Raw genomic sequence first — 20,177 nt, forward strand, 5'->3', positions numbered from 1 at the left:
GGTGAGTTGGAGACACTTTTAGTTTCACTTGTAGAAGTACAGTCAGTGAAAAGAGATAATTGGGACAATAGATGAACAGACTGCCTAAATTAGGTATTGTATTCCGTGTTCCGTGTGCTGATGTTATTATTCATATCTCTGCTTAAAGTGAAATTGAGAAAATTCATTTTTTTCAATCTACAAGTAACTCTAAGATGAAATGCAGAAAAATCATAAGCACTTACCCATCACTGGCAAAACTTTTCATTTCTTACTAAAACGTCTGAATAAATTTTATCAAAAATTTGAACTATGCTATCCTGGTATCTGTAATTTTTATTTTTAATTTCCTGGCAGGAAGCTCATAACCCCTTTCTATTCATGGTCATACAGTGCCCATTATTCTAAATGCCAGACTAAGTTTCAATGAACCACAACAAAACAAAATGGCAGTAGTATGAATTTTGACCCTGAGAAAATGCCCTTGAAATGTGAGTTGAGGAGCAGCCCCTCATTAGTCTAATGAGCACTCCAGTGCTTTGTCTCAGTTGATTCTTTTCATAATTAACTCTTACCCAGATAATCTCTTTTCCTGAACTACCTTTTAATAATTCCAGGCAGTTAGTAGTCTTAACTCCTTTGTCTCAGATAATTATTGTGCACTATAGAGCTTAGCCGGTGAGGCAGGGATACATTTTCATGAATCACTAATTTCAATCCAAGCATATGAGAAATAATAACTTTGATTTTTATATACTTTATAAGGCAACAGAAGAACTCCATTTACTATTTCCATCCTCATATTTCCTTTTAATACATGACAAAAGGGTATCTTTTTTGGTGTTACACTTTTATAACATTCAAGAGTGTATCTGATGAAGTTTCAATAAATTAACAAGAGACTATATTCACGCATATGTAATTCTGGCTATAACTCTTATTACAAAAAACACATTTCATTTTATCATGCCTAAATCTAATGCTTGAAAAGGTCAAATTTTCATATAATGCAAATATTGTCAAGAGGAAAAAATTTCTTGACATCAGCTTTTTCCAGAAATTAGACTCTTGAATGAGTTCCTAGTTTTCTGAAGCATTTCTAATCTGGTTAATAAGACTGAAATGATGCCTTCTACCTCTTCATTTTAGGGGAACAGAATGTACACCGATGCATAGTATTGAATGGCAGATCATTCACATAGACATGTGAGGAAGAAATAGGTAACACCAAGTTCAGTGGCCATTAGAGAATACAAGTTTGGATGCTAGAGGAAAAGAATATGCTTTCAGTTAGAAACTAGGATCAAGGGATGAGAGAATGAGAGATGTCAGCTGATGCTCCATCATGAGAAGTAGTCATTTTCCTTAAGTGATTAAGAAGAATAGTGACTTGATTTATTCAATTGGAGAGCAATGTGTAATCATTTAAAAGAACTTTTAATACTGCTGTGTTCTAGTTTGATTTTGTGTTACTGTGATAAAACACTCTGACCAAAAGCAGCATTGGGGAGGGAAGAATTTACTTGGTTTATGGTTTTATTATTTATGGAACTCAGAGCAGGATGTGAAACAGGACCCATGGAGGGACACTGCTGACTGGATCATTTTCTAGCTCATTTACTGACTAATCCTCCTCCACTAGTTATCTTATACCACCCAGGCTTATAAGCCTAGGGATAGTGCCATTCACAGTGGTGGGGCCTCTCCTATCTATCCTTAATGATGACAATCTCTTAAGGACATGGCCAAAGTCCAATCTGATCTGGGGAATCCCTTAACTGAGACTCCCTCCTATGACTCTATTCTGTGGCATGTGGACAGCTGAAGCAAACTGAGGCAAGCTCTGCTTTCTATAACCAAAACCATATTGTTTTAGGAACGGCTGTTGTACTAACTGGCTGGCAGACTTGGCAAAGCTATAGTGATCTTTGAACTTTCTGGAAGGATTAGGGGTTTTGAGGAGACTACAGGAACAGGTGCAACAAGCATTGCCAAAAGAATAGAATAGTACTGTGAAAAAGAAATGATGACTATTCGCACTGGAACAGCAACACTAGGAATAAATGTGAATGGGTCAGTTTAACTAAGGATTCAGTCATGTGTTGAATGTAGAAATAGGACATCAAGAGTCACTCACGGACTTCTTTGTCACAATCATCAGATAATGCTGCTGAGCCCTTCTATTTGTTAGGAGTTAGGCTTAAAGTACTGCTAAGCACAGCAATAAAAGGGGGCTTTCAACTAAGGTCTATTCACATAAAAATTACTGGACAAAAATCAGATATTAAGACCGCTAGTAAACGTAATTTATTTTATGATTCTGCATTCTAAATTTTTTGTAATGACTGCATCATCTAATAATAAGTGATGCCCAGACTCAAGGTATAAATTCAGTGTTGATATATTCTGATATAATTTTCAAACAATTATTAGTATAATAGATTTAGGTAGAAAAATTTTAAAGTCCATATACAAATATAAATGAGTCTTGTTGCTTCAGTTCCATGTGATTTTTTTTTATAAATGTTATCTGGCAAACATATGATTCTTCTCATTTTCTCTTGACTTTTGTATTGTTCTAAGAAATTTGTACTCATCCTTAGTTTATTGCATTTTTCTTTTTTTACACACACCAATAAATCACAGCTATGAAGACTCACTAAACTCTAAATGAAGAACCACAAAAAGCAATGGGAGCTTCTAAGTTGGAAAACAATAGAAATCAATTGTGGCATTAGGTGTTAATATATTTATGTAGAGGAAAATGGGAAATTACAGACCAAACTCAGAAGGGAAGATGTAGCTAACATTAACCAAGCTTAATACGAAAAAAATAGAAAAAAATATTGCAATGACCATGTGTCAGTGTGACAGGTATGACAGGCACACATCAGCGATGGAGATATTTAGAGTGATGTGTTACAGCTGCAGGCAACACTGTGGAACAGGCCAAGTTTGTTTGCAATGCCCTCTCACCTCCCTTGCAGCATCCCTGGATCACACTTGAAACACTTGATGTCCTTATCCTGACCCACTGGTAGGTATGGTTCACCTTTTCTGGGGTCCTTACTCGTTAGCAACTCTCCATCAGTGGCTCAGAGCTAAAAGAGTCAAGGAATCTATTTGTCCTGCATTGCATTCATTCAGGCTCTGACATCTCAGGGGCAGCTAACTCAGGAAAGAGATGTATTGCTTCCAATGGGCAGATGCATTTAGTAATCCACGTGTCATACCTGTATCTTGGTTGGCACATAATTTAAATAACTCAGTTGCATTTGCATTGCTAATCTAGAGGAAAAATAATTGGTCTTTAAAAAGGTTAATTAAAACAGGAAATGGGATCATGGGGTCAGAGTGCCACTCCAGCAGAGGTGATTATTTGTACCATGCTGAGTCTTTAAGAATAAAAAAAAAATCCAAAGTGGCTACGTAAGTTTGCATTCCCACCACCGAGAGATGAGTGCTCACCTTTCTCCACATCCTCTCTAGCATAAGCTGTCACTTGTGGTTTTGATCTTAACCATTCTGACAGGTGTAAGATGCAATTTGAGTCATTTTGATTTGCATTTCCCTGATACCTAAGGATGCTGAACATTTCTTTAAGTGGTTCAATATGGTGGTTTCTCAGAAAATTGGGAATAAATCCACCCCAAGACTCAGCAGCATCACTCTTGGGCATATACCCAAATAATGCTCAATAATACTACAAGGACACTTGCTCAACTATGTTCGTAGCACCTTTACTTTTAACAACCAGAATCTGGAAACAACCTAGATGTACTTCAACTGAAGAATAGATAAAGAAAAATGTGGTAAATTTACACAATGGAGTATTACCCAGCTGTTAAAAACAGTGACATTGGGAAATTTGAAGGCAAATGGATAGAATTAGAAAAAAAATAATCTTGGGTGAAGTAGCCCAGACCCAGAATGACAAACAAGGTATGTATTCACTCATAAGTGGATATTAGCTATAAATGATAACCATACTACAATCCACAGACCCAGAGAGGCTAAGTAACAAGTGGGGACAAGAGGTGATGCATGGATCTCCCTGGAAAAGGAAAACAGGAGAGATCTCCTGGGTGGAATGGGGGCAGATGGGGATGGAAACTTGAGGGGGTGGATGGAGAGGAAGAGTACTAAAAAAGATGACTGAAAATGAGGGGGTGTTTCCCGATCAGGTAGAAATCTGATGCATGGGAAATTCCCGTGAATCTACAAGGATGACCTAACAATAGTGGGCACATAACCTGCACTGGCCATCTCCTGTGATGAGATTGGTGACTATTCCAATTATCATCAGAAAGCCATCATCCAGTAATTGATGGTAACAGATAGAGAGACCCAAGTCAAACATTAGGCCAAGCTCTGGAAACTCTGCTAAAAAGAGGAAGCAAGGATCACAGGAGTCAGAGGGGTCAAGGACATCACAAGAAAACCCACAGAAACAACTACTCTGGCTCATAGGAACTAACAGAATCTGAACCAACAGCTAGAGAGCCTGAATGGGACTGACCCAGGCCTTCTATATATAGTGTGTAGCTTGGTCTACTTGTGAGACTCCTAACAATGGGAACAGGGGCTGTTCCTCATGCTTTGGCTGGCTCCCCTGAACCTATTCCTCATACTGAATTGCCTTGCCTAACCTAAATATAAGGGAAGGTGATTTGTCTTACTACAATTGAAAGACCCTAACCCTTCAGACTTACACCCCCAAGCCCCAAGAAATGAGAAACCAAAAATCTAGTTCCAAGGGCAAGCTGACTCAATCATTATTCACCCACCCCTGTAACAATGTAACAATGTAAAAAGATTTCTGTTTACTGATGTGTTCAACTGTGACTGGGATAGTTGCAAGTGTTCCAGGAAGGACCACTGTGACCTTTGTGTAAACTCCACTCCCGCCCTGATACCCCCCTTGCGGTTTTGGAAAGTATGTACATGCAGACGTGACTGTACCCACTCTGTGATCAGAACATGATCTTGTGAAACGAAATTGTATGGGAATTGTAATCTTATGGTTTTTGTGGGTTTTTCCTTTAAAAGCACCTATGTGGCTACAGTAAGATGCGACTCTTGCTCTTTGGAGCTGAGTTTGCCCGACTGTACAGCTGCATTAATAAACACCTCTTGCTGTTGCATCAACTGGAATGGAGTCTGAGTTCTTGGGGCGCCCACTTGAGAACCTAGATTTTTTAGGTCTAACACAACTTGATATGCCATGGTTTGTTGATACCCATAGGAAGCCTGCCCCCTTCTGAACAGAAAAAAGGGAGGAGTAGATGTGGGTGGGGGAAACAAGGCAGGGTAAACTGAGGTAGGGGTGTAAAATAAATTAAATAATTAAATAATAAAATATATATATATATCAGATAAGTCCTTGAAGAGTACACATGCACGTCCAAGTGACAAAAAAAAAAAAAAAAAACCTTGCCAGATGGTGGTGGCTCACACCTTTAATCCCAGCACTCGAGAGGCAGAACCAGACAGATCTCTGTGAGTTCGAGGCCAGCCTGGGCTACAGAGTGAGTTCCAGGACAGGCACCAAAACTACAACCCTGTCTTGAAAAACCAAAAAAAAAAAAAAAAAAAAAAAAGACAAAAAACAAAAAGCAAACAAACAAACAAAAAGGAACTTCAACCTGTTTTGGGTGTCTGATTATGAACTACCTGAACAATATGTTTTATTAGCTATATATTTTGAATCGTTTATTTTTGATGAGATGAATTACATGAAAAACATAAGAAGAAGAATGGATGTTAAAAATTTCCCTAGAGAAATAGAGTATGTACAGAAATTTTCTATATAAAGCTGTTTATTGTATTTAAATGAATCATTTTAATAAAAATCTTATACTGAAACTATATATTTAATGGCAAGCACTTATTAAGCATAAAATTCTAAGTTTATTTTCTTTTCCAAATGGTTATAAAATAATAAACCAGAAGTGATGCACATGCACATAATCAAAATAATAAAATAAAATTGCATGTCAATGCTTTACAAAGTAGCATATAATGTTGTGCTATGAAAAACTATAAATACAATCATATACATATTAAAAAATAATTTAACCACACTCTTATGCATTCTACCTATAATCCAATGTAGTTCTGAGGAAAGCAAATATAATTTAAATAAATATATTTGCATTAACTATAGTAAAATAAACCAATGTAAATAATATATATTTGACAAGCTATATTACAAACAACATATGTTGCATGATATAGTATGTATATTTATGTAATTTTAATTTTCAAATCTTTCTATTATATATAAAATTGAGTTACCCAAATGATTAATTTCAATTTTTTGTTTCTTCCATGATCATATTTAATAAGGAGCCATTGTAGATACTTCATTCTGCTATTTTTTAAAAATCTAATACTACCTTGTAAAATATAAACTGTTGTGTCAGTCATAAAATTATTTAGGGAAACTTAATTGATCTCTTCATAAGAATTAGCAACATTTCTAGATGTTTGATCTAGAATACAATATGTTTTATTATTTTATATGAAATAACAATGAGCAGGCAAAATATAGGATTGTGATAAAAATCGTATGGAATGTAGAATAAAATTTTAATAAATATTCATCACATCAAAATATAAAATATCCATCTATTTCTCTTAAATAACAAAAGTCTCTGGTATAATTAGAAATCTAAACATAATTATCATTCATTTTTAAGGAACAAAATATTTATGCACTAAGTGAGTAAACCCCAAGGAGTCATGGATAAGAAAGTATACACACACATCTAAGTGTACACACACATCTAAGTGTACACACACATCTAAGTGTACACACACATTTAAGTATACACACACACATCTACGTATATACACACATCTAAAGCTTGTGTTGGTACAAAAAACATATGTTGACACTTAACTCCTACTGAAACGGTGTTTGGAAGAGTAGCCTTTCAAATGTCTTAGGTTAGATATCTTTAGAAATGAGATTAGATCTGTAATGGGGCTCTTACATCTGTCATGGGGAAGATAAGGAAGATGGTTAGTTACTAGCTATGAAATGGATCTTCATCACTGAATCTACAAGCATCTTGACCTTCACAATCTTCAGAATTAAGAAAAATAAATTTATAATGAAACCAAAGTTAACAACTCAAAGAGAATTTATTAATATCTCTTATGGATAAAGAGATGTGCAATGTTAATTCAGAACGCATCACATCAGCTAACTCTCTTTGGTTTTTAAATAGTCCTGATATTTTTAGTTGAAGATTTTAATTTAGCCAAAACCAGGAATATATTTTAAAATTCTGATAGAAAACAAATAATTTGAAAATATAACGTTAAAAAAAAGAGTTGACTGAAATTATACTATCTGGATAGAAAATTCTGCTTTCAAAAGACGTGGGCTACTAACTGGAAATTTCGGTGAAAAGCATAGATTACTTCCATAGGAATTAATTATTTTTTTCAGAGAGATGCCAGAGGTCCAACACAACACAGACTACTCCCATGTCCCCTGTTCATGCGCCAGAACTATGTTAAGACTCTATTGCTAAAGATATCACATGCTTAGGCTGCAAGACACAGAGAAAAAGAAAAAACTCAAACCAGTTGGGAAATGTCCTCCCTGCTGGCCAGCTTTCATAGAAGCATAAGGTAATATGCCAGGTAACTGGTAGAAAAGATATCATTAAGACATCATTGGTTGTAGCAGCAGTCTTAAAAGTTCTTATTAATAAAATCAAACCTGAGGCCAGTTATTGGAGTCAATGCTGGTAGATCAGAAGCAGAACAAGCCACAGCTATCTTACCTTGCCAATTCCTCAGCTGGTCCTGTTTTCTCAGACTGGAAGCCTCTGAGTCCTCATACAGAATGAATTTCAGCTGAACCATGTTGCTACAAAGCCTGAAAGCATAACTAGCCAAATGCTTAACCAGGCCAAATGCTTTTAGTTTCTGGTGTCCACACCTTATATATCTTTCTGTTTTTTCCATCACTCCCTGGGATTAAAGGCTCGCTTTCTGGGATTAAAGTCATGAGTCACCATGCTTGGCTGTATCCCTGAACAGATGGATTTCTGCCTCTGGAATGCTGGGATTAAAGGCATGTGCTACCACTGCCTATCCTCTATGTTTAATATTGTGGCTGTCTTGTTCTCTGACCCCAGAAAAGTTTATTATGGTGCACAATATTTTGGGGAACACAATACCACCACAATTGGTCTCACACAGCACTGGACTCTGCAAGCTGTAATATGAACCTACCAGGCTTAATATGCTCACTAGCGTAACAGTGGCATAATTTTTATGGGGTAACTTACTGAACATTTATTTGATTTGAAGAGGCCTGCTTCACAGGAAGGAATTCCACACTATTACTGTAATTCTGATTTTTAAAAACATGACTTGAGAGGTCACAGAACCTAGGGTAGGTCCTGCTATTGCTAATTCCACATAATGAAACCAGGTCAAAATCTTTCCAGCTGGTTGCATTGGACTTCAAAATAATAGGAGGAAATAAATTCTTAAAGTTATGTTAAGTCACTAATTTTTTTTTCTGAATCTATAGATAACTGATACAGGTAGTTTTGTCTTGAGACTAAGGACACAGAAGCTAAAGAAATGGCTCAGCAGTTGGAACACTTGTTCCTCCTAAGGATGACTGGTGCTGTGTTCCTCGTACCCACACAGGGCAGCCCAGAGATACCTGTTACTATGTTTCACTAGAATTTGATACCCTCTTCTGATCTCCACAGACACTACATGCAAATAGAGTACATAAATACATGATGATACCCACATACACAAATAAAATAAAAGAAATAAATCTGTGCAGATATCATTTAATTTTTATTGTTATTTTTACATAAGAATCCTTGCAGAGAGACTCAAAGAAGTTCTGTTATTCTGTTAGATGTGAATCTCCTACAAATCTATCACTTGACAGAATAACTTTTCCTGACTTGAGCAATCCCGGTTCAATAGTCTTCTCTTTCTAATAGGAGATGTGAATGGAAGTTTCACGTTTTTTCGTTTGACCAAAGCTTCCATTTCAGACACTATTTATGGCTGCTATCCATCTTATGCAAGCTCTATTCAGGTTTATGAGACTAATATAATGGGACTACTAATAGTAGCCACTTTTTCAAACATGAAACTCAGTGGTTCTTCATAGCATGCACCTTGAGTCAAAAAACAGTTGAACTGAATCCCCAGGGAAGTCCTTTTCCTGGAGGACATCGGAATGGGGTGTGGGCTGAGGGAAGGGGGGGGCGGGAGGAGGGAGAACAGGGGAATCCGTGGCTGATATGTAAAATTAAATCAAATTATAATATAAAAAATTTTTAAAAATTAAAAAACAGTTTACCAAGACAAATTCTGTTGAGGTCTTTTTAAAAAGAATTAAATAGCTATGAAAAGAGAAGAAAAACAAGAAAGTTACTCAGGTGCAAAGTTGACCCATAGTGACACAATTTTCCAAAAATATCTTGACTGCAAAGAGACTAAATTTTTTCCCCAGACCTCTCAGTCAAGTTAATAATGTACCCTGAGATCATTCATGACTAGGTACTCAGCCTACTAGACTACTGTATTCTCAGCCTGTTTAAGATTAAGCTGCCTTTAACAGAACAATGTAGCCAACTTACTATGTCTTAGAGTTTCTATGAAATCAGCTTTTACAATCTAAACTGAATGAATAACTTTAACATTGTTATATAGTTTTCCATTTCCTAGACACAGAATGGTATGCCTGTGTGTGTGTGTGTGTGTGTGTGTGTGTGTGTGCGTGTGTGTGTGTGTGTGTGTGTGTGTGCATGTGTGTGTGTGGGTGATGGTGGTAACCATTGGCTTTAAAACAGCCAACATTTTGAAAGAAACCTTAAACAACAGATACCCAATAAATGTTGGAAGCAGCATATGGATAACAGCTGTTAGCAGAATGTTTACTAGTTTATTTCAGTAAAATAATCAAATAATGCTTTCCCTTGTAAAAATTCTGTTAAATGTCTCTGTAAATAATCCTATGTTCCTTTTCTAAACCATCTTTTCTGTATTGTTCAATCAATATAGAACAAAGATCTTTGTTATTGACAGGTATGAAAGATAACATCAGACTCATACACATACACACACACACACACACACACACACACACACACATCAGGCAACAGCCCCAGGCAGAGAACATACAAATGAGCATAACACACAGACATAGAACAAAAACAGATAGATACAACACACAACAGACAGTACAGTGAACACAGACTACAGACAGAAGACCCAGAAAGAATTCGAACTTGGGCTTGCTCTTGACTAAACTAATCCAAGTGGAAGTTCCTTCATTTTCATTCCATAATACAACAATGCTGCATCTACTTACAATTATTAAAAAGAAATATTATTATTTAAATAACATGTAAAAGAAAGGCTTATAATCTCATTATTTTGGTGTGCCTAAAATCAACTATGTGTTCTCCCTCTAAAAATATGAGCAACTCCTACATTTTAGCACATGATAGATAATTCTCTGATACTACTAGCCTAAAATTTATAGCTCATATTTTTAAATATTCTGGACTGAATATGTATGTCTATGATAAGCTTTGGCAATAATTTTGTTGAAATAGTCTGGTTTAAGTTATGAAATAGTATGAAGTTCATGTGCAGTGAAATGTGCATTGAAAATGTTCCATATTATTTTATACACTGTATAACATTTAAAATTTTCTATAACATGTTTATATTTCTGTTGTTTAGCAGATGAATACCAGGAATTAGAATGAACACAATACATTTGATTATACCAACAGAATTTTAAATCTGATAGAATAATTTATATGAAAATGAGTTTCTGCAAAGGGCCTAGTTCAGTCCTCTGGAGGTTCTACAGGTGTTGGTGTAAATTTCATGTGTTCCCACAGGATACATTTCTGGTGCATGAGCTGGGTTTTTGGAGCCAACTACTTATGAGAGAACACCTCACACAGTCATGAGTAAGGGGAGGGACTTATGAATGTACTAGGCTCTACTGACTACCCATGGGAGGCCTTACCTTCTTGTAGGAGGGAATGAAGGTGGCTTGGGGTGGGAAGGCTGGAGGGGTGGGAGGAGCGAAGGGAGGAACGGTGATTGGTATGTAAAATGAATAAAAATTTTCTAAGTAAAAAAAAAAGAAAATGAGTTTTTACTTTTTTGTACGTTCCACAAATACCTATGCAATATGCTAATTAAAGAGGACATCAAGACAGCAAACTGAATGCTGTCGGTTTTCCAATTTCTATGAAGTTCAATTATCTCACATAAAACTTGAAGAAGAATTTTGTCCTCCAAACATATGAAATTATTTGTCTTTAACATGTTGCCTAAGGTAGAAATTTAAATAAGAAAGTTAAACACCTGTTGGTCATACATTCAGAGGTCTCCATCTGTTGAATCCTTCAGTCATCAAAACTATGCCCTGTGTTTTCTATAGAATTTTTCCACAAAGAATATCTCTTATCCATTAAGGATTAATTCATTTTAAAGAAGGTATTCTAGATTGATAAATAAATCATTTTTTACATTCAAGAACTACTAGTTAGATCCTCAAAGGAAATGAGTTGCAATTTCTCCAGCACAAGGATTTTCTCCTTGCATCTTACACTAGCAGCCTATTGGCACACAAAACTTTCTTTGAGGCCAAGAAGGTAAAAATAAATAAATACAAGGTAATAAATCAAAAATTTAATATCAACAAATTTACAAATTCTGATGGGTATATGTAAAATACAAATGTGTATGCCACAGCAAGTATGGTGATCAAGATTTTAGTCCAGAACTGAAAATATTCTTGGTGCAGGCTTTGGTGGTAAACTTGATCTTTGGTCTGTGATTACTGAGTGAGAACTTGAAGTTATTTTGAAAACTCAGTCATATAGTCAGAACTACTTGGCAGTAAATAATTATCAGATCCCTTACATACCCTCTTAATATCTCTCATAGATGGAATAAATGCTAATTTGATAAATATTTTTATTCTTCTTTTGTAAATTAACTGGTGCCTTTATGTAGCTCTATGTATATTATTTATTATTTCATCATTGTAAATGAAACAACAAAGCCTTCTAAGAATATCTATATAGATAACTTTTCAAGTCAATGAGATGTTTTTATTTTGGATTATTGTTTGTTGTCATTATGCTAGAAATTGAATGCCTGTATTATTTTTTCCTTAATCCTAATACAGTCTCAAATTTTACAATTTTTAATCTTAATTATTTAATATTTTTAATTTTGTTTTTGGGATTACTTTATAATTCCAGGAAAACTACTCAAGGTATCTTGAGTTCTGTCAGTGTACTCTCCCTCTATGGATGGTCTGACATCCTCCAAAATGAAATATAATACAACTTTGTTACTGTGTTTGCAATAGCCTCTCATACCACCTCTTCATTTCAATGTTTCTGTACATAATGAGTGCTATATATTTTGCTCTCTTGAATCTTGTTTTCATCCTTCCAGATGTTGTCTTCTCTTTTCTCCAATTTATTTCATAAAAAAATGTTATATTCTTGTAAAGTATGCCAAACGTAAATGTAACGTTTCTAAATATTTTCTTTTCTTTTTTTCGAGACAGGGTTTCTCTGTGTAACTTTGCGCCTTTCCTGGAACTTACTTAGTAGCCCAAGCTGGCCTCGAACTCACAGAGATCCGCCTGGCTCTGCCTCCCAAGTGCTGGGATTAAAGGCGTGCGCCACCATCGCCCGGCTAAATATTTTCTTAAGACTTAATTTAGGACAGCTTTTTCAGGAGATACATGAGACCATTCTTGTTTCTCTTATGTTTAAAACGTTATTGCATATTTTCCTTTTAGTACTTATCTGCATATATATATATATATATATATATATATATATATATATATATATATATATCTGTAAAATAGAAACCAAATAAATATGGCTTATAACATAAAAATAAATACAGGATTGCTCCTTTGCTATTCACATCACTCTTCTGGTTATTTGTAGATTCCTATTTTATAATAGACAATGAAAATTGATAGCTACATTTCTTTTTTCTTTTTTTAATTAATTTTTTTATTCATTTATCATACCAATCACAAATCCATCCCCCTCTCATCCCTCCTCCTGCTCTCCTCCCCAGCCTCCCCCCACATCCTACACCTCATCCCCTCCTCCGAAAAGGTAAGGGGTCCCATGTGGAGTCAGCAAAGCCTGGTACATTCAGTTGAGGCAGGTCCAAGCCCCTCCTGTCTGCAATGAGGTTGTGCAAGGTGTCCCACCATAGGTAATGGACTCCAAAAAGCCCACTCATGCACCAGGGATAGATCCTGATCCCACTGCTGGGGCCCTTTAAACAGACAAGCTACACACTGTCTCGCTTATGCAGAGGGCCTAGTCCAGTCCAATGTAGGCTCTGCAGTTGTTGGTCTAAAGTTCATGAGTTCCCACTGATAGCTACATTTCTTAACATAAAGCTTCACATCTTTAATATCTTTACACAGAATTTTCTGAAATTAGGTAATTTTTCTTTTCTGTGGGCTATTGTGACTGACCTTTCCTGAGAAGACACAAAAATACAATTATTCCCTCCAGAATGGGCACAGATGACAGTTCAAAGAAGGGAATATACCTAGGTGCAGCATAGTGGAATAATGAGTTCTTTGACCAAAAGAGTGATGCTGGTATGGTGATGAGGTTGGAAAGCATTTCTTTATTATCTATGAGTAGAGTCTTGTGAGATTTCCCATCCATATTGGTATACCAAATATTGTTGCCAGTGTTCAGACCTTCATAAGGTTTCCGTGTTGCAAATGTTACATAAACTATCCTGTCTGTATAGAAGAAACAGTCTCTCAACAGAAACAGTTTACCCAGGTCTTCTGGCTTTTTCATTATTGATGATTCTTCTTCTGCAATGTTCCCTGAGACTTACGTGTAAGAGTTGTGTTGTAGATGTATCAGCTGGCATTGCATGCCACGGAATCGGTTGTTCTTGACATTTTAAGCACTTGTGGTTTCTGAAGAAGTCCCTATCTGCTGAGAAAAGAAGCTTCTTTGATGACAAATGAGAGCTACACTTATTTGGCTGGATCTGTGCAAGTATCTGGTTCTGTGACCCAGGCCAGGTCATAAGCCAAATCACTTGTGTTATGATGTTTATAGCTTTCTGGAATCTTTCACCTGTTTTAGATGCTGAACGTGGGATACACTTGTATCAAGTCATCTGCTTTTCAAAATCTCTTGTAAAGGAAACGCATAAATCATGATTGTTAAAATGTCTCATAGGCTATCTTCTGTGATTAATGAACAATCTACTTGAAATAATTAAGAACTTAAAAATGAAAGAAAATGTCCCTAGTCAAGTTTTGTGTGTGAGAAACACTTTTGTACATCCAGTTATGCTTTTCCTCCAAGGGGGAGTAGGTAGCATCACTCTATCAGTGATAGTTTAGAGAATGAAAGCAACAGATATGAAGTCTTTCAGATTATTATACTAGCATGAGACTGGTCCCCACACAGTACCATCAAGCGGACCAGAGGGCAGGTTTTAGTCTTAGTCTACTACTTGATACTTACCATGACCATCATAACAAAGCCCTTGTTACTTCCAATCTTTTCCCCTGGAACACTGCTTTTATAACACTGATTTACTTTGAAGACTTAAGTGAAAAATAAATGTCTAGTGACAAAGCCTTTAAATGTTTTTTTTTATCATTTTATCATCTAGTCATGTAGTTTAGTACAAAGCTATCTTTTATTCCTAATACTGTTTAAGCCAAATATGCTCATTTTCTCTTTTCAACTTTCATTTTTTTGAGAAAAAAATGAAACAGTATTCTATAGGGTAAAAACAAAATCCCACAAGTATAGGCTGACAGATGCTTTTTTATTATATAAATCTGTAACTACCATGACTAGCACAAAACAAAGGAAAATTTTCCAAAATCAATGCATTATTCAGTGACTTCACTAATTTATTATTCATGAAATGAGGTTGGGGAGATATCGCATCTAAGAAAAGAAAAAAATTTAAAATGTTTATTTAGTTATCCTTAATTTTTATTTAAATATAAGCTTAACATATTGTCCTTTGGACTACTGAATAACATAATCTACTCCCTTTACTGAGTACAATAAGATTCTAAACCAGGAAACTGGGAAATATCCAGAGACATTTTGCCTTGTTACATATCGTAAGAGAAAGATGTTCTAACTATTTAGTGAGTCTGGACCATGAGTGCTGGGAAATATCCTGAGATGAACAGCAGAAGAATAACAACAAAACATTTTTTCACATGGAATGACAAAAGAACCAGGAGATAAGTAATGCTTTGCTAGAATGTGTGCTTTGATTATGATATAGATGGCCACACAGCAAAAAAAGTGAAATACATGCTATATCTTAGCACTGGTGTTTGTAAAAAGTTCAGTGGTAATGGATACTAACAAGTCACTCTGATATTGTCAATTAGAAGCATGTGTGCTTAACATTCTTAAAGTAATCAATGAATAAATGTTTGGAAATATTTTGAGCAGAAGATTTCCAGTTCTAAAGAAACCATAAAACTGGTCTTAGAGATAGAATATCATGTTCTATTGGTCTATATGCCAAATACTTCTACTCCAGGTAGCATAGGGCAGAACTTCTTTGAAATCGTGCAAGAGAAACATACAGAGGACCATATGGAAGTCATCACCAGACCTGCATTTTTAGCAGCTACATAAACTATTTTGAGATATTATGTGTTGCTTCAGATAAATAAATCTCTTACTTAGGTGAGAGGGATTTTTAGTTTTCCTTCTGGCCAAAACATTAAGAAAAATGTCAAACACATTATCCATATGGGAGGTAATATGTTAGTACTGAGAACTGGATGCAAGCCCTTAGGCTGTGAACTGGAGGTAGAAGAGAACTTGGGTGAAAACACTTGATGTTCTTTATAGACTAAAAAAAGCAATAAGAAAATATAAAGGTCCATAATGCCACAATGATAGTATTTGCTAAAGCAAAAAATATTTTGAATGATATCTGGTACAATTTGAGAGAATCTAATAAAAATCCTTTTCTTTAAATGTCTTGTTGAAATTCTACAATTAGGATAATTACAAAAATGACCATGATGAAAACTATGAACCTTCTAATTCAATATATATATATATATATATATATATATATATATATATATATATATATATATATATCTGTATAAAGGTTCCTAGTCTGAGATTTTCCATTTTGTAATTTTCGGGAAAATGGATGGAACTGGAAAATGTATTTAGTTGGGTAACTCAGGCACAGAAAGGGACTAAAATATGTCTAGGAATGTGTATCATGGCCAAGTTTGGAGTATTCAGTTGGGTCACCATTAGAACTCTGTCTTAAAGTAGTGGAGAGGAAGAGTTGTTCTGCACTGCTTGTCTGTCCCCAGGGGGTAGAGCAGAACACAGCAGGACAATGAGTAAGACAATAGGCTCTAAGGATCTGCTCACAGAGAGGAGGACAGGAGGGCTTAGAGGAGAGGGGAAAGAAGACAGAGAGGATTAAATAGTATTTCTGTGAAAAGGGTAATCTCAGAAGAGACCGAGAAGTGACTTTCATCAAAGCAAATAACAAGTAATATGTAGGCTCCTCCATAGTTCTGAAGAATCCTGAGAAAATAATTTTTGGTCTGTGCTGGTATGGTTGGTAGTTTTAGGGCAATACAGATTTCATAAGGAGGAGCAACTCAATCAATATTTAATGGCACGCTTATTTTATGTAAAAAAGAAGTCTGAAAGTTTTAAAGTGAATAAGATAAACATGTATTATATTTTTTGAATAAGAATTCATTGAATGTTTTTGACTATAAAATTCAAAACGTTCAGAGAAAACTACATATTGTATATGGTATCCCATAGCTAGAATAATTAATGTTGAAGGTTAATGTGAACCAATCACTCCTAGCAATCATATTGTGGCATTCGAATGCACTGAGAGAAAGCAAAGACTTAGGATCAATTTAAATATAGATTAAATGAATTTATTCTTACTGTTAGCAGAAGGACAGCAGCCTTAGAGTCAGTACAGAATGACTTGTGGAAGAGGAGGTTAAGTGGAATTTTAAAGGGAACTTCAGTAAGGTGTGTATTACAAGTATCCATGGAATCCACAGCTGGGCTGTAAAATTGTTTTACTTCCCTCAGTCGTTTCTTATTTTCCAACTACATAATAATAAAATGATTATTCCATCCCTTTCCTGTAGCAATAAGATTTTATAGAAGCAAAGGCAGCTGTTAGTACCTCACAGCCCATTGTCCTATTCTTACCTCACCTGCAGGCCACTAGGATCCCTCAGGCATTGCAGGGCAAATAGATAATGGTCTTTAAGGGATGCCTGACTCCACAGTAAGATTCTTTAGGCATCGTAGGGGGCCTACGTAAATCATTACTCAGGTCTGAGCATTCAAATGACTGGGATAGAGTAGTTTATTCCTGCGCTGGCAAAAACACAGTGCCATCAGGTTAGGGCTGGCTATCACTTCCCCACAATCATAATACTAAATGCTTAATATAAATTAAACATTTACATATTAATATAATGTGAAACACATATGCAGTTTAAGAATATAATAAAATTACTTGCTTGTGTAACTAAATTTTAAGTATTTTTTGCTTTTTATGTTCAAAATTTTACTAGATTTAAATTCACATAAGAATTAATAAAACATGAAAGGCACCAATGTCAAAATAAATATAAAAACAAGTAGAGATAGTGTAGTTCAATGACATATATAAAACCATAATGCTACAAAATACTCAGCAACATTACTAATCAGAAGAGGGTATACAGTAGAATTAAATTAAGGCAGGAATTGTAACTGAACACAATCGGGAATTTAATATTTTTCACAAATGGTCAGATACAAACCTAATTCTCATGATATTCTGCGCCTTAAGAAAAATATGAACAGCAATCTTGAAGACTTAGAGTTATTTTCTGATGAAAGTATTTCACCCTTTTCATAGGCTCTCTCCATGACTCTCTCTTCTTCATTGGCTCCCTCTCACTTTTACTCTCTCTCTTCCTTTCTCTTTCAGTCTCTCTCTCTCTCTGTCTGTCTCTCTCTCTCTCTCTCTCTCTCTCTCTCTCTCTCTCTCTCTCTCTCTCTCTCTCTCTCTCACACACACACACACACACACACACACACACACGTAAATATGTAAAATAGCATAACATTTTTAAGCAGAAGTCAAAATCAGCCTATGATAATGAACACAAACTCTTGGTCTTCTGAGACTGAATTACCTAACTTAATATTATATTTTTCAGTTTCGTCTGTTTTCCTGAAAATTATACAATTCTGCTTTTCTTCATGACTAAATAAAAATCCATGGTGTGTTTATCTGTTTTGTGTTCCTGATGAGACATGAACAAATATCTACTCACCCAAGGTTAGGAACCAATGATGGATCAAAGTATGGATACCATCAAATTCAAACTTTGAACGATTAAGCTTATTGGGGTTACTTACAAGACTATGGGTGAGAATTTACTGTAGGATGAGTTGCAAAATATCTCTTTCAAGTAGTTCAAGTAGTATGTGCCCTTTCTAGGCAGCTTCTCTAGTTTCTACCTCTTCTAGGCAGTTCAGCTTGTCAGAGAATATTCCTTAGCAGTCCTTAATTTTTATATGGCAATGGTTCTCAACCTTCCTAATGCTGTGACTCTTTAATACAGTTCCTTGTGTTGTGGTGACTTTCAACCACAAAATTATTTTCTTTCCTACTTCATAGCTGTAATTTTGCTGCTGTTATGAGTCATAATGTAAACATTTTGAGGGATAGCTGTTTGCAGAAGGGATTGAGACACACAGGTTGAGAACTGCTTCTATACAGGTTTGGGGAGAGATGGACTTTATGACCTGGTGATTTTCAGGGACTTCTTGAAGTTTATGGTTGTTCACTTCCTAGCTTTAGGAGCTTTCCTGCAGAATGGAATATTTCATCAGTCTTTAGAATAATTTTTGCCTTAATGAGTTTCCTTCCTAAATGTAAAATAAAAGTTTTACATTCAGAAAAATTGCATTACAAAAGCCCCACATTTTCAATATCCATTTACCTAGTGAATGACATCTATGATGATTCAGTTTCAGCTCTCACATATAGAATAGCAATAAACATAGACTGTAGCTTGAGTTTTCCTGGTCCTGCCTGGCCCATGGTCAGGACAAATTCTCTCACCTGCCAGTCCCCCAGTCGCTCACACCCAACCGAGTTAACACACAGAGACTTATATTGCTTACAAACTGTATGGCCATGGCAGACTTCTTGCTATCTAATTCTTCTATCTTAAATTAACCCATATCTATTAGTCTATAAGTTGCCACATGGCTCGTGGCCTTCTGTTACCTTACATCTTGCTTGTCATGGCGGCCGCTGGCAGCGTCTCCTCCCTCTCTCTGCATTCCTGTTCTCCCAATTCTCCTCTCTGCTAGTCCCACCTATACTTCCTGCCTGGCTACTGGCCAATCAGTGTTTTATTTATCATTCAATCATCCACAGCAATAGACAAGTTCCTTTGTAGTAGAATATGGTGCCCTTTTAGTAAATGCAGCTTTAGACCTATGTTATATGGAAATTCTATTTTTAGCTTATTGAAAAAACTCCACAGCAATTCAGAGAATGGCTGCACCCATGTATCACATCCCAAGCAAAGAATCATGATCCTTTCCCCTAAAATCTTCTCCAGAATTTGCTTTTATTTGCTTTCTTGATGATAGCTATGGATGATATGAAACCTGAGCAGTTTTGTTTTGCATTTCCCAGCTAGCCTAAGATGTTGAACACTTCTTTTTAATTTTTTGGTAAATTCATATATTATATTTACAATGCATTTAGGTCATAATCAATTTTGAATTTCTCTCAGAATTCCCACCCAAGACACATATCCCTCCAACTTCATGCCCTTATCTTCCTGTTTCTACTTTTATTATACTTTATTTTTTTCTTCTTTCCCAACTCCTCTGAGATTATTACCCTTTGTGTAATCCACACCCTTTGTGTCTCTCATTAGAAAATAACAAGTGATCTAAAGAGTGATAATAAAATAAATAAAACAAAAATAAATAAACTAGAATAGCACAAAATATGCCTTGTTAAATCTGATAGGGTAGGAACCTCCAAACTTGCTATTGAGCTCATTTTGTGTTGGCTCTCTACTGCTG

The sequence above is a fragment of the Peromyscus eremicus genome, chromosome 12 (genome assembly GCF_949786415.1).
Source record: "Peromyscus eremicus chromosome 12, PerEre_H2_v1, whole genome shotgun sequence".
Taxonomy (NCBI): Eukaryota; Metazoa; Chordata; class Mammalia; order Rodentia; family Cricetidae; genus Peromyscus; species Peromyscus eremicus.